Here is a 12,783-nt window from a genome sequence, read left to right on the forward strand (position 1 = left end):
GTATTCCAGCACTTTGAGAGGCAAGGCAGGAGGATTGCTTGATCCCTGGAGTTTGAGACCAGCCTAGAGAACATAGCTGAGACCCCAAATCTACAAAAAATTTTAAAGATTAGCCAGGCGTGATACCGCACCCCTGTAGTCCCAGCTACTCAGGAGGCTGAGGCAGGAGGAGGCACTTGAACCCAGAAGTTGAAGGCTGCAGTGAGCTATGATCACACCACTTCACTCCAACCCAGGCTACAGTGAATCTCTGTCTCTTAGAAAAAAAAAAAAAGCTAATGAGGACAAACAGTACAGAGAACTGAAGGATAAACAGCATTGCAGCAACATCCTGACCATACTGAATTGCAAGGAAAAATATGGCATTTTTATGAAGTTCATGGCCCAACAGTTTCCTAACAGGACTTCCCAGCATTTGATTAAATACTTTGGTACGGATGAAAGATTTGAATAGAAAAGATCTTCAAGTTAATAACTGCCTAAGCCAAACTGTTTGCAACTGTGAGCCACAAAAACTAACTTGTTACTAAAAATCCCTAATATGGAAATGACTCAGGCCATATATATGTGCTGCAAAGATGTTTTGGAGAAGGCAGTTTAGAGGCTTTCTCTCAGTCAGCTCCAAAAGCTCATGGGGAACCACACCTTTAAAAAGTGATACTCTGCATCTTTTAATTAGATAGTACATTAATGTATAATCATGGTCCTTACCTGAAGGCCACATTGATTTTTCAAACCATTAATGTTATACTTTCCAATCTTAAGAAATTTTAGGCTGGGCGAGGTGGTTCACGCCTGTAATCCTAGCTCTCTGGGAGGCCAAGGCGGGTGGATTGCTCAATGTCAGGAGTTCGAAACCAGCCTGAGCAAGAGCGAGACCCCGTCTCTACTATAAATAGAAAGAAATTAATTGGCCATCTAATATATAGAGAAAAATTAGCCAGGCATGGTGGCACATGACTGTAGTCCCAGCTACTCGGGAGGCTGAGGCAGTAGGATCGCGTGAGCCCAGAAGTTTGAGGTTGCTGTAGCTAGGCTGATGCCAAGGCACTCACTCTAGCCTGGGCAACAAAGTGAGACTCTGTCCCTGGAAAAAAATATATGTATATATATTTTTAGGTGAAAATGAGTTAGTTTTGGCATGAAGGTAATAAAACAAATTTGAACCAAAGAATTATAGGTTACAACAAATTCTATTAAAGTAGTTAGGTCTCCCACTGTGCTTTAACCATGCAAATAGTGGAATAAAACCAAGAACGTAACATTTTATGTGAGAAATGTAGCAACATTTAATAGCACATCATTTCTTTACAATGACACTTAACTAAAGGCAGTCCCATTATAATATGATTCATTGTGAGGGTTTTTTTTTAAATAGAGTCTTGTTCTGCTGCCCAGGCTAGAGTGCAGTGACTAGAGTGCATCATAGCTCACTGCAACCTCAAACTCCTGGGCTCAAGCATTCCTCCTGCCTCAGCCACCCGAGTAGCTGGGACTACAGGTGCATGCCACCACATCTGGCTAATTTTTCTATTTTTAGTAGAGATGGGTCTCACTCTTGCTCAGGCTGGTCTCCAACTCCCAACCTCAAGCAATCTTCCCCCTTCAGCATCCCAGAATGCTGGGATTACAGGAGTGAACCACCACACCCAGCCCATTGTGATCTTAATATGTCATTTAAAAAATCTTTGGGGCTGGGTGTGGTGGCTCACACCTGTAATCCTAGCACTCTAAGAGGTGGAGGTGGGAGGGTGGCTCAAGGTCGCGATTTTGAAACCAGCCTGAGCAAGAGGCGGACCCTGTCTCTACTAAAAATAGAAAGAAATTAATTGGCCAACTAAAAATATGTAGAAAAAATTAGCCGGGCATGGTGACGCATGCCTGTAGTCCCAGCTACTTGGGAGGCTGAGGCAGGAGGATCCCTTGAGCCCAGGAGTTTGAGGTTGCTGTGAGTTAGGCTGACGTCATAGCACTCTAGCCTGGGCAACAGAGTGAGACTCTGTCTCAAAAAAATAAAAAATAAAACAACTTTTTGGAGATCTAGGACAACAAATACCTGTGCTGATCAAGCCAGTTAAAATATTTTACTCGACCTCTTAGATTGAATACTGCTGTGGATGACCACGGAGGCCTCTACTCCCTTCCTTCCCTTCTCAGAGGCCCAGGCCTGGCCCTCAAGTCAACACAGCCCCAGTCCAGACTGAGGTGCTCACATTCCACATGAAAGGTATTTGGGGTTTTTTTTTGTTTGCTTTTTTTTTGAGACAGTGTCTCACTTTGTTGCCCAGGCTAGCTGGGACTACAGGCATGCTAATACCCGGCTAATTACACACACACACACACACACACACACACACACACATATATATATATATGCCCAGCTAATTAGTTGGCCAATTTCTTTCTATTTATAGTAGACACAGGGTCTTGCTCTTGCTCAGGCTGGTTTCTAACTCCTGAGCTCAAGCAATCCGCCCACCTCGGCCTTTCAGAGTGCTAGGATTACAGTTGTGAGCCACCACCCCCAGCCGGTTTTGGGGTTCTAATCCACTCATCCTGCATCCTTGCAGGACAGAAGAATAGGAACAGGAGGAGGGATCATGGAAGTAAGCTTAGGATCCTTCATATTCCTGGGCTTGTTTCATAGGCAAGTGTTATGACCTCATTTTGAGAGATCTGAATCTCCAATTACTTGAATTTGAAACTTGAATCACTCAAATAAGTATTGATTAACTTAGGGATGGTCAGCTGCAGCGGGAGGGCAGGGCAGAGCTCTATTAGGCTGAAGCCTTTAAAAATCCATTTTCTAATATTCTTTCCCTAATGGATATAGGTAATTTGAGTGCACTTTGAGAGAACATTTGGACATGTGTCAAAGAAAGCTTGTTTTCAATATAAGCGAAGGAATATATATCTGTGAGGTTAAATAGCATTTGAGAGAGAGAATGTATTCTATTCGAGCCTCTATGCTAGACATGTAGTTAAAGAGTCAACTGTGAGCAAGAAAGACGCACAAACGTAGGTCTCAGTAAGTCTATGCATAGAACTGAAAAGTAGGACACAAGCATGTTGATGGGAAATTGTAAGAGTGTGATGCAGGAGTCCTCAAACTTTTTAAACAGGGCCAGTTCGTTGTCCCTCAGACCGTTGGAGAGTGCGGCGCACATTCCACACATGCGCACTGAGGGCCCGGGACGAGTGGGCTGCTAAGCAGGACAGGCAGCGGTGGCAAAAACACTCAGCAGGCTGGATAAATGTCCTCGGCGGGCCGTAGTTTGAGGACCCCTGGGTGATGGTTCAGAGTCCTAGAAGAGCACCAAGCAGAACTACCAGCCTAGACCAGGAGAGTCATTGGGAAGCATTCGGAAGGAGGTGGCACTTGAAGGCCAGACTTGAGGGTGATTTAGGAGTTAAGCTAAGGGAAGGGTTGCTGTCGGAAATTAGTGGTATGGATGGAAGGAACCACATGACCAAAAGCCTGGAGTGCAAGAGAGCATGATGAATTTGAGGTACGGAGAGTTATCAGAAAATAGAGTGGGGGAGGCAGGGAAATGAGGAGAAATGGCAAGGATGTCGGAAGAGCGAGGCAGGTCATGAAACCATATGAAGGACTCTGCCTGGTATTTTGAGAGCAACCAAAGGGTTTAAAAGCAGCAGGGTGGCAATCTCAGATGTGTGTTTCAGAAGGATCACACTGGTGACAATTTAGACGATGGAAAATGAAGCCAGTAGACAGACCTTGAGACTGTTGCCGTTAGGGGGGAAGAAGTGATGAGTACCTGAGAACATCCCTGGCCGGTGGAATGGTGAAAAGTGGATGGATTCAAGAAATAAGTAAGGGAACAATTGGCTGCCTTTAGTATCTGAGTGGTGTGGAAGATACATGGAAGGAAGCTGTCAACAATGAAGCCCAGTTTCTGGCTTGAACTATTTGCTAGGAGGGGCGGTGGAGGGAGGTGCTACTCACAGAGGAAAACCAGAGGAGAGAAGCCACAGGCTTAGCCCTATCGAGATTTGCGTGCCTATGGGATATCGAAGCCAAGATATTTAGTAGGACATTGGATCCAGGGATGTGTAGCTCAGAAGTAAGTTCAAAGATGGAGATTTAGATGTGGTAAACATATAGGACCAAAACACAAGGGTGAAATCTAAGCCTATGGTTAGGATAAGATTCTCTGAGAGAGTGTATAGAAATCAGAGACAGGAGGGCCTAGAATAGCACTGAAGGACATAAACAAGAAATGAGCAGAGGAAGACAAGGCAACACAGGAGACTACAGAAGAAAAACCAGATGAGTCAGAGAAAACCTGAGGGAAATGTCTTAGACGTGTGTTTGGCTACAAGCAACAGCAAACCTGACTCACAGTGGCTTCAAGAAAAAGTTTCCCTTACTGCATAGTTTACTGAATAAAAAAAAAAAAAAAAGAAAGAAAAAGTTTCTTTTTCCACTCATAAAACAGGAAGCCCAAAGGTAGGCAGTATATTTATTTTCTCTTCTTACCTGTTTTATGAGTCTGGTGCTCTGAAATTCCCATTAATTCTGTGAGTTGACATATATTCTTCTAGTAATATTTTTTGATGCCTAAGTCAATGAAGCAAAATAAAAAAACTACAAGGAGAAATAGACAAATCCACAATTACAGTTAGAGATGTCAACATTGCTTTCTGTAATTTATAGATCCAGTAGACAGAAAATCAGTAAGGATGTAAAAGTCGTAAACTATACTGTTCACCGTATTGACCTGACATTATTTATTTATTTAATATTTTGACAGGATTTACACTTACCTTTTGCATTTAGAGAGAAACAGAAGAATACGCATTGTTTTCAAGTGTACAGGGAATAGCCAACGAGATAGAATATATTCTGGCCCATAAAACAAACCTCAACACATTTTTAAAAATTTAACTCATATAAAGTATATTCTCTGACCACACTGGCATTAAACTAGAAATCAATATCAGAAAGGTATCTAGAAATTCCCCAAGTATTTGGAAATTAAATAACATACTTCTAAATACCCCTGGCCCAAATCTCAAAGGAAATTAGAAAAGATAATGAAAATGAACATACAACATAGCCAAGTGTATGAGATACAGCCAAACAAGGACTTCACTTGGAGGAACAATTACAACATTAAATGCCTATAGAAAAGAAAAGACCACTTCACGCCCAGAAGGATGGCTACTATAATAAAACACAACACAACAGAACAAAACCCCCCAGAAGATAATAGTACTGGTGAGTGTTAGGTTTGTTCCAGCTGGGAAAACTGGAAAAACATCATAAAGCCTGTGAAACAAAAGCCACGGGAGTCTAGAGAGTCCAAGGCCATAAATCTAACTTTGACCACAGAGGGCTGCCGGGACACCAGCATTCCAATCCCCTCTGATAAGGAGGAAGCTACTCCCCTTCCCTGTCTCTGCAGGTGTTGCTCCTCCCAGCAAAACCCTCCATAAAACCCAAGGCTTTCCCCTTCCTCGGGGTGGCAGCTTTTTCTGCCTCCACCCATCTGCACCCAGAGGCTCAAAATAAACCCATGATGCTTCTGGGAAGTGGCCTGGGCCAGGTGTCTGAGCATTTAGGCTGCAAACACACCCCTGGAAGGTGCTGGAAACACAGCCCTGGAAGGTGCAGGCCTGGTCTCTAGGAGCGTGGGTAGCACGCGCACCAATGCTGATCTGCAAAATCTATGTTGTTACCGACCAGTGCATGACTCTGCAGGTGAGGCAGCATGGAGGGGTGTGTTACGGAAATCTGCAGCTGATGATTCTCTTAGAGTAAATTCCTGGAAGTATAATTACTGGGTCAAAGATAATGAACTTTTAATGTTATCGATCCATATTACCAAATTCATTTCTGTCCCCCCCCCCCAGAGTCTCGCTTTGTTGCCCAGGCTAGAGTGAGTGCCGTGGTGTCAGCCTAGCTCACAGCAACCTCAAACTCCTGGGCACAAGCGATCCTCCTGCCTCAGCCTCCCAAGTAGCTAGGACTACAGGCATGCGCCACCATGCCCAGCTAATTTTTTCTATATATATTAGTTGGCCAATTAATTTCTTTCTATTTATAGTAGAGACGGGGTCTCGCTCTTGCTCAGGCTGGTTTCAAACTCCTGACCTCGAGCAATCTGCCCACCTTGGCCTCCCAGAGTGCTAGGATTACAGGCGTGAGCCACCGCTCCCGGCCTCATTTCTGAATGTTTTATACCAGTTTATACTTTCATTTAATTGGAAGAAACCCTCTCCATCCTTAATGAAACAGTATTGGGTAATAATTTTAAAAATGTTTTGTATGTCATCAAGTTGTCCTTGTTTTGAGACAATTATTTTTTATTTATTTATTTTTTTTTGAGACAGAGTCTCACTCTGTTGCTCAGACTAGAGTGAGTGCCGTGTTGTCAGCCTAGCTCACAGCAACCTCAAACTCCTGGGCTTAAGCAATCCTACTGCCTCAGTGTCCCCAGTAGCTGGGACTACAGCCATGCACCACCATGCCCGGCTAATTTTTTCTATATGTTTTTAGATGGCCAATTAATTTCTTTCTATTTATAGTAGAGATGGGGTCTCACTCTTACTCAGGCTGGCTTTGAACTCCTGACCTTGAGTGATCCGCCCGCCTCAGCCACCCAGAGTGCTAGGATTACAGGCGCGAGCCACCACGCCTGGCCTGAGACAAATTCTTTATGGGTCTCTTGCATTTTGGATTTCTAAAAGTCTAATTTATCTCTTATTCTAGGGTATCAATTCAAGGACATTGGTTGAGCATACAGCCTTGGAAGAGATAGTGTCCCCTCTGGGGCAGAGGGCAGATTTGTTTGCTGTCGGGACAGTAAAGATAACAACATCTCCCTCCAGGGGCAAAGGTGGGGCCCTGGGCTGCTCTGAAAGGGAAAGTACAGGGAAAACCAATGCAAATGCGGAGCTCAGCTGCCTCCAGTGCTGTCCAACTGCCCTGCCCTTGATCTCTGACCTAAGAGTCTGGCGTCTTCTTCTAGCCTCCATGAAACTGAGGCAGGCTACCTTGTTAGCTTGCAAGGTGTGTGAAAGTTCAGACCTGTCACAGTTTTGGGCAGTCATTTTATTTTATTTTATTTTTTGAGTCAGAGTCACTCTGTTGCCTGAACTAGAGTGCTGTGGCATCAGCCTAGCTCACAGCAACCTCAAACTCCTGGGCTCAAGCAATCCTCCTGCCTCAGCCTCCTGAGTAGCTGGGACTGCAGGCATGCACCACCATGCCTGGCTAATTTTTCCTATATATTTTTAGTAGAGACGGGGTCTCGCTCTTACTCAGACTGGTTTTGAACTCCTGACCTTGAGCGATCCTCCCACCTCAGCCTCCCAGAGTGCTAGGATTACAGGTGTGAGCCACTGTGCCGGCCTTTGGTAGTCATTTCTGAGCCTAGTGTTGAGGACAAAGCAGGTTTTTTCCTGGATAGTGGGTAAGGGCAATGTGGGCAGAGACAGATCGCAGAGGACTTTGTGGAGGATTTTATTCTGTTTGTGTTTAGAAATATTATGCTGGCTAAGCTTGGGAAGGTGGAGGTGAACGAGACAGGAAGTAGGAAAGACAGTGGCAAGACAACTAGGTAGGATGCTGTTACAGTACTCCAGGAAAAAGATTGCAAACTAGAGCAGGTGCTTCTGAGGAATAAAGGAGTTACTAGATGGGGGAAATGACATCAGTTTTAGACAACTCAGGTGGAGATGTTCTGTGAGGAAAATCCTCCCGGCACTCAGGAGGGAAGGCTGAGCTAGAGACGGTGTTTTAGGAAACGGTATAAATGCTAGTTTAAGCCTCAGCTGAATTCATGACATTAAAGGAGAGTGGAATAGAGAATACTTGGTATCACAAATTGAAGCCTATGGAGGCTCATAGAAGCCAGGCAGATAATTCAGTATTAACTAGTGATGTGGACCAGGCATAAAATTTTCCCCAAAGAAGCAATACATTCTGCAGACTTTGAATGACATACATTTATTTTCACCCTAAAAGGAGTGTTAGGTTGGGCCAAGGAGGAAGGGGAACAGATGTTTGTTTAGGGGTTTCCATTGAGAAATTGATGGCACTAGAAAATGCTGTGTCTACCATGGAGGGAACAATTGACCAGAGGGGGCTTCTAAGGAAAACAGATGACATGTCAGGGGGGCTTCCCAGGACTGAATAGATGTTTGGTCTATGAACGATAGGGATCTCCAAGGACTGACCAACCAGAAAGAGGTAGAAAGGCGACAAAGTGGAGATAGGATCAGGGCCACAAATGAGGGTCTCTGGGGCATGTGTACAAGGTGACAGTATCCTCAAATGATCTACCCTCATTAACATAGTAATAAGTCACACCCACCAGCGCCATGACAGTTTACAAATACCATGGCAACCCCCAGAAATTGCCTTACAAGGATAGAAAAGGGAAGGAGTAGTCATTCTGGGAATTTTCCACCCCTTTCCAAGAAAAAACATGAATATTCCAGCCCCCCCCCACTTAACATAAAATTAGAGAATCATCGTAAAGGGGAAAATTTTGTTAAACTCACAGTCTCTTCCACTCCCAGGGGTTGACCTGTTTCTTCTCTGGAATGCACTTTGCCTGTTTGCATCTGCTTGGTCTGCTCATTTGCTCCACGGACTTGATACCAGTCACCATTCTTCAGTACTGTGAACCAAGAACCAGGGAACTCAGACCTGACATCTGGTCCCCACATTGACAGGAGAGCCTTTACTTTCTACCTAAAACGTGTGTTCAAGTGCTCCATAGCTGCTTTAACTTTGCTGACCAAGTCCATGGTGCAGAACAAAGGAACTGGCTCCGCTAAAGGTGCAGGCAAGTTGCCACCTTTTATGGTGACTTTCATCTTTAGATTCCCCCCTCAGATCTTGCAGCATTGCCTCTCCAGAATCCAGACCCCAACAGGATAGGTCTTTTTTTATTAAGCTGGAAATTTGGATTTTATATTTAAGCCTTTTTAAAGTTGCACAAGCCAGATTCAGCCCCTGGGCCAGCAGCTTACAGCCTCTGATATAACTGGTGTATAGTAGGAATCTGCTTACCCCATGTTCTTGTTTAGTGGCTCCATGAGAACTCTGTGGCGAGCCATACATTGCTATACAAACAGGAGGACATTTGGGGGTTTGTATTTGCCCCACAGAGCAGATGATTTGATCACCATCCAAGCCCTGTTCTTTCACAGTGAGCCGAATAAGCATGGTTTTAGAACTAATGAGGTGGAACCGCCTGCTTCTCTTCCTTTCCTATTGTATGATGCATGTGAATAAGCCATTGTCAGGAAAATAAAGCTTTGTTGTTTTTCATAGATACATAAAGTGGACTTGGCCCGTGGGCATGCATCACAGTTGTAAAGTAGGCAAGTTTGTCTTTTGCTACCAAACATAACAGCATTCTGGGCTGCTTCCCTCCATCTCACCTGACTTAACCTGGCACCTGCGTGGTAGGGTGCTCTGTGCTCTCATCACATCGTCAAAAGCAGCTCTTCCGACAGGCATTGGGCCTAGATGGAATTTTGAGGAGGCTAAGATAGTCCCACCCTTATGTGCCCACGTAGATGCTTAGCTAAAAGGTTACTGGAAATCTGCAGAGTAAATGCCTCTAGGATTCTATCAGCCATGAGCTGGAAAAGGGAGAGAGTCCTTTCGAAATGTCACCTTCGCCCAACCTACCAAATAGGACCACTAAGAAAAGTCAGATGACAGTGGATTTCTCAAGATATTGTGAATTTTTCTTTTTCTTCTTTTTTTTTTTTTTTGAGAGAGTGTCTCACTCTGTTGCCTGGGCTAGAGTGCCGTGGCATCAGCCTCGCTCACAGCAACCTCAAACTCCTGTGCTCAAGCGATCCTCCTGCCTCAGCCTCCTGAGCTGAGACTACAGGCACGTGCCACCATGCCCGGTTATTTTTTAAATATTTTTAGTTGGCCAATTAATTTCTATTTTTAGTAGAGATGGGGTCTTGTTCTTGCTCAGGCTGGTCTCAAACTCCTGAGCTCAAATGATCCACCCGCCTTGGCCTCCCAGAGTGCTAGGATTACAGGTGGGAGCCACAGCACCAGGCCACGATTGAATTTTTAAAAGCAACTCAGCTGCTGCTTTTCTATTTCCTTCCTCTGTGCCTCTGATTTGAATGTGTTTTCCTCATGCTTTGGGGTCAAAAAAGTTTTAAAATCTACTTATTCAATCAATCATTAAATACATATTAGATACCTACAAATTGCCCGGCACTGTGCTGACCTGGTCAAAACATTTCCACCTCAAAAGATCAAATCAGACAATGATTGCACATGCTGAATTTTAGAATATTCTTCCAAAAAAGGAACTTTTGATCTCCTGTGAAAGAGCTTTCAAATATTCTATAAACCAAACATCAAATGTTATTTATAGTTATATAGATTGTGCAATCATATTTTGCATTTATGAAACTTTTAAATGCAGCATAATTCCACAATATCTTTGGAATTCCATGCTTTACACTACTTATAAGGGAAAAAAATCTGAGAAACTAAATGTGAGAGAATGCTTATGTCTTCATATACATATATATTTAGACAAAAGCATTGCATAAGCATACAACAGAAAGCTTCGGATCTCTGAATAGGACAAGCTTTAAGTTGAAGACATGTTTCTTCTTTTTTTTATATTTTCTTTTTTTTTTTTTTTTTTTTTTTTGAGACAGAGTCTCGCTTTCTTGCCTAGGCTAGAATGAGTGCCGTGGTGTCAGCCTAGCTCACAGCAACCTCAAACTCCTGGGCTCAAGCAATCCTCCTGCCTCAGCCTCCCGAGTAGCTGGGACTACAGGCACGAGCCACCATGCCCGGCTGATTTTTATATTATATATATTAGTTGGCCAATTAATTTCTTTCTATTTTTATGGTAGAGACGGGGTCTCACTCAGGCTGGTTTCGAACTCCTGACCTTGAGCAATCCGCCCGCCTCGGCCTCCCAGAGTGCTAGGATTACAGGCGTGAGCCACCGCGCCCGGCCTATATTTTCTTTATAAAAAAAATCTTAAAAATTTTTTTTCTATGTTTATTTTCTCATACCAGGTTACAAAGATGCAGAGAAGACATATATATAGATGCACATAGATTGGTAAAAAAGTTGAAGTGGTTCTTTTATTGTAATCCCTTTTTGGGTGACAGATCGAGTATAGTTGCCACTATTCAGATAGAAAAAGTTATATGATTTAAAATTCAGTCTGAAACTGCAGTTACTTTTGCACCCAACTAACATTAGAGGATGTCAGTTTTTTGTGTTTTTTTTTTGAGACAGAGTCTCACTATGTTGCCTGGGTTGGAGTGCTGTGGCATCAGCCTGGCTCACGGCAACCCCAAACTCCAGGGCTCAAGCAATCCTCCTGCCTCAGCCTCCTAAGTAGCTGGGACTACAGGCATGCGCCACCATGCCCGGCTAATTTTTTTCTGTATACATTTTTAGTTGTCCAGCTAATATATTTCTATTTTTTTTTTTTTAGTAGAGCTGGGGTCTCGCTCTTGTTCAGGCTGGTCTCGAACTACAGGCATGTATCACCATGCCCAGCTAATTTTTTCTCTATATATTTTTAGTTGTCCAGCTAATTTCTTTCTCTTTTTAGTAGAGATGGGGTCTCGCTCTTGCTCAGGCTGGGCTTGAACTCCTGAGCTCAAATGATCCTCCCGCCTGGGCTTCCAAGAGTGCTAAGATTATGGGTGTGAGCCATCAGGCCCAGCCAAGAGCTCTTGATGTATTGTTAACGTTTGCCCTTCAAAACAGAGATTTTTAAATTTTCTTTACATCAAAAGACAACTTACTAGACACAATTTTTAAATATTCATGTTCAACAGCTATTATAGTGCATCACAAACCTGATTAAGCCTTTTTTCTTTCCCCTAAGGGTTTCTGTATAGAATTTACACAGGGCACAGTTCTTTTGTCATCGGCTTCTCTAACTTGAACTCTCAAGACTTACAGCGAACCCATCCATTTTCAACCTCAAGGAAAAACAGATCTTGGGGCTCCTCAATATGAAGTTAGAAACTCTTCACACTCAAACATTCTAAAGAAAAATTTTGAAGCTATTTTCCTCTGTTAGGCAGAGGAAGTTAGGCAACCCATACTTTCATTATAATGGGGTAAGGGCTTTGTGTTTATATTTGGAAAGGGAATGGCTCTAGAAAATGTCCCTGAATAGCAATTTATATTAACATGCATTTGTTCCCTATAAAAATTTTTTTCTGTCAAAGATGATTCAGAATGAAGTTAAATGAACAACAACAAAAAAAACACCTTAATTTGTGCCAAAAAACTTTTAATTTTTCAACTCAAAAATGAAATAGTGGCCGAGCATGGTGGCTCACACCTGTAATCCTAGCACTCTTGGAGGCCGAAGTGGGAGGATCACTTGAGCTCAGGAGTTCAAGACCAGCCTGAGCAAGAGTGAGACCCCGTCTCTACTAAAAATAGAAATTAGCTGGACAACTACAAATATATAGAAAAAATTAGCCGGGCATGGTGGTGCATGCCTGTAGTCCCAGCTACGCAGGAGGCTGAGGCAGGAGGATCGTTTGAGCCCAGGAGTTTGAGGTTGCTGTGAGCTAGGCTGACTCCACGGCACTCTACCCTGGGCAACAGAGTGAGACTATCTCAAAAAAAAAAAAAAAAAAAAGAAAAGAAAAAAAATGAAATAGTTAAAAGGATGTCTTCTGTTACTACAAATTTTTATTTTTTAAATTTTTTTGAGACAGAGTCTTGCCGTAGCTGGGACTACAGGCATATACCACCATGCCCAGCCTACAAATTT

This window comes from Microcebus murinus, chromosome 5 (genome assembly GCF_040939455.1).
Source record: "Microcebus murinus isolate Inina chromosome 5, M.murinus_Inina_mat1.0, whole genome shotgun sequence".
Lineage (NCBI taxonomy): Eukaryota > Metazoa > Chordata > Mammalia > Primates > Cheirogaleidae > Microcebus > Microcebus murinus.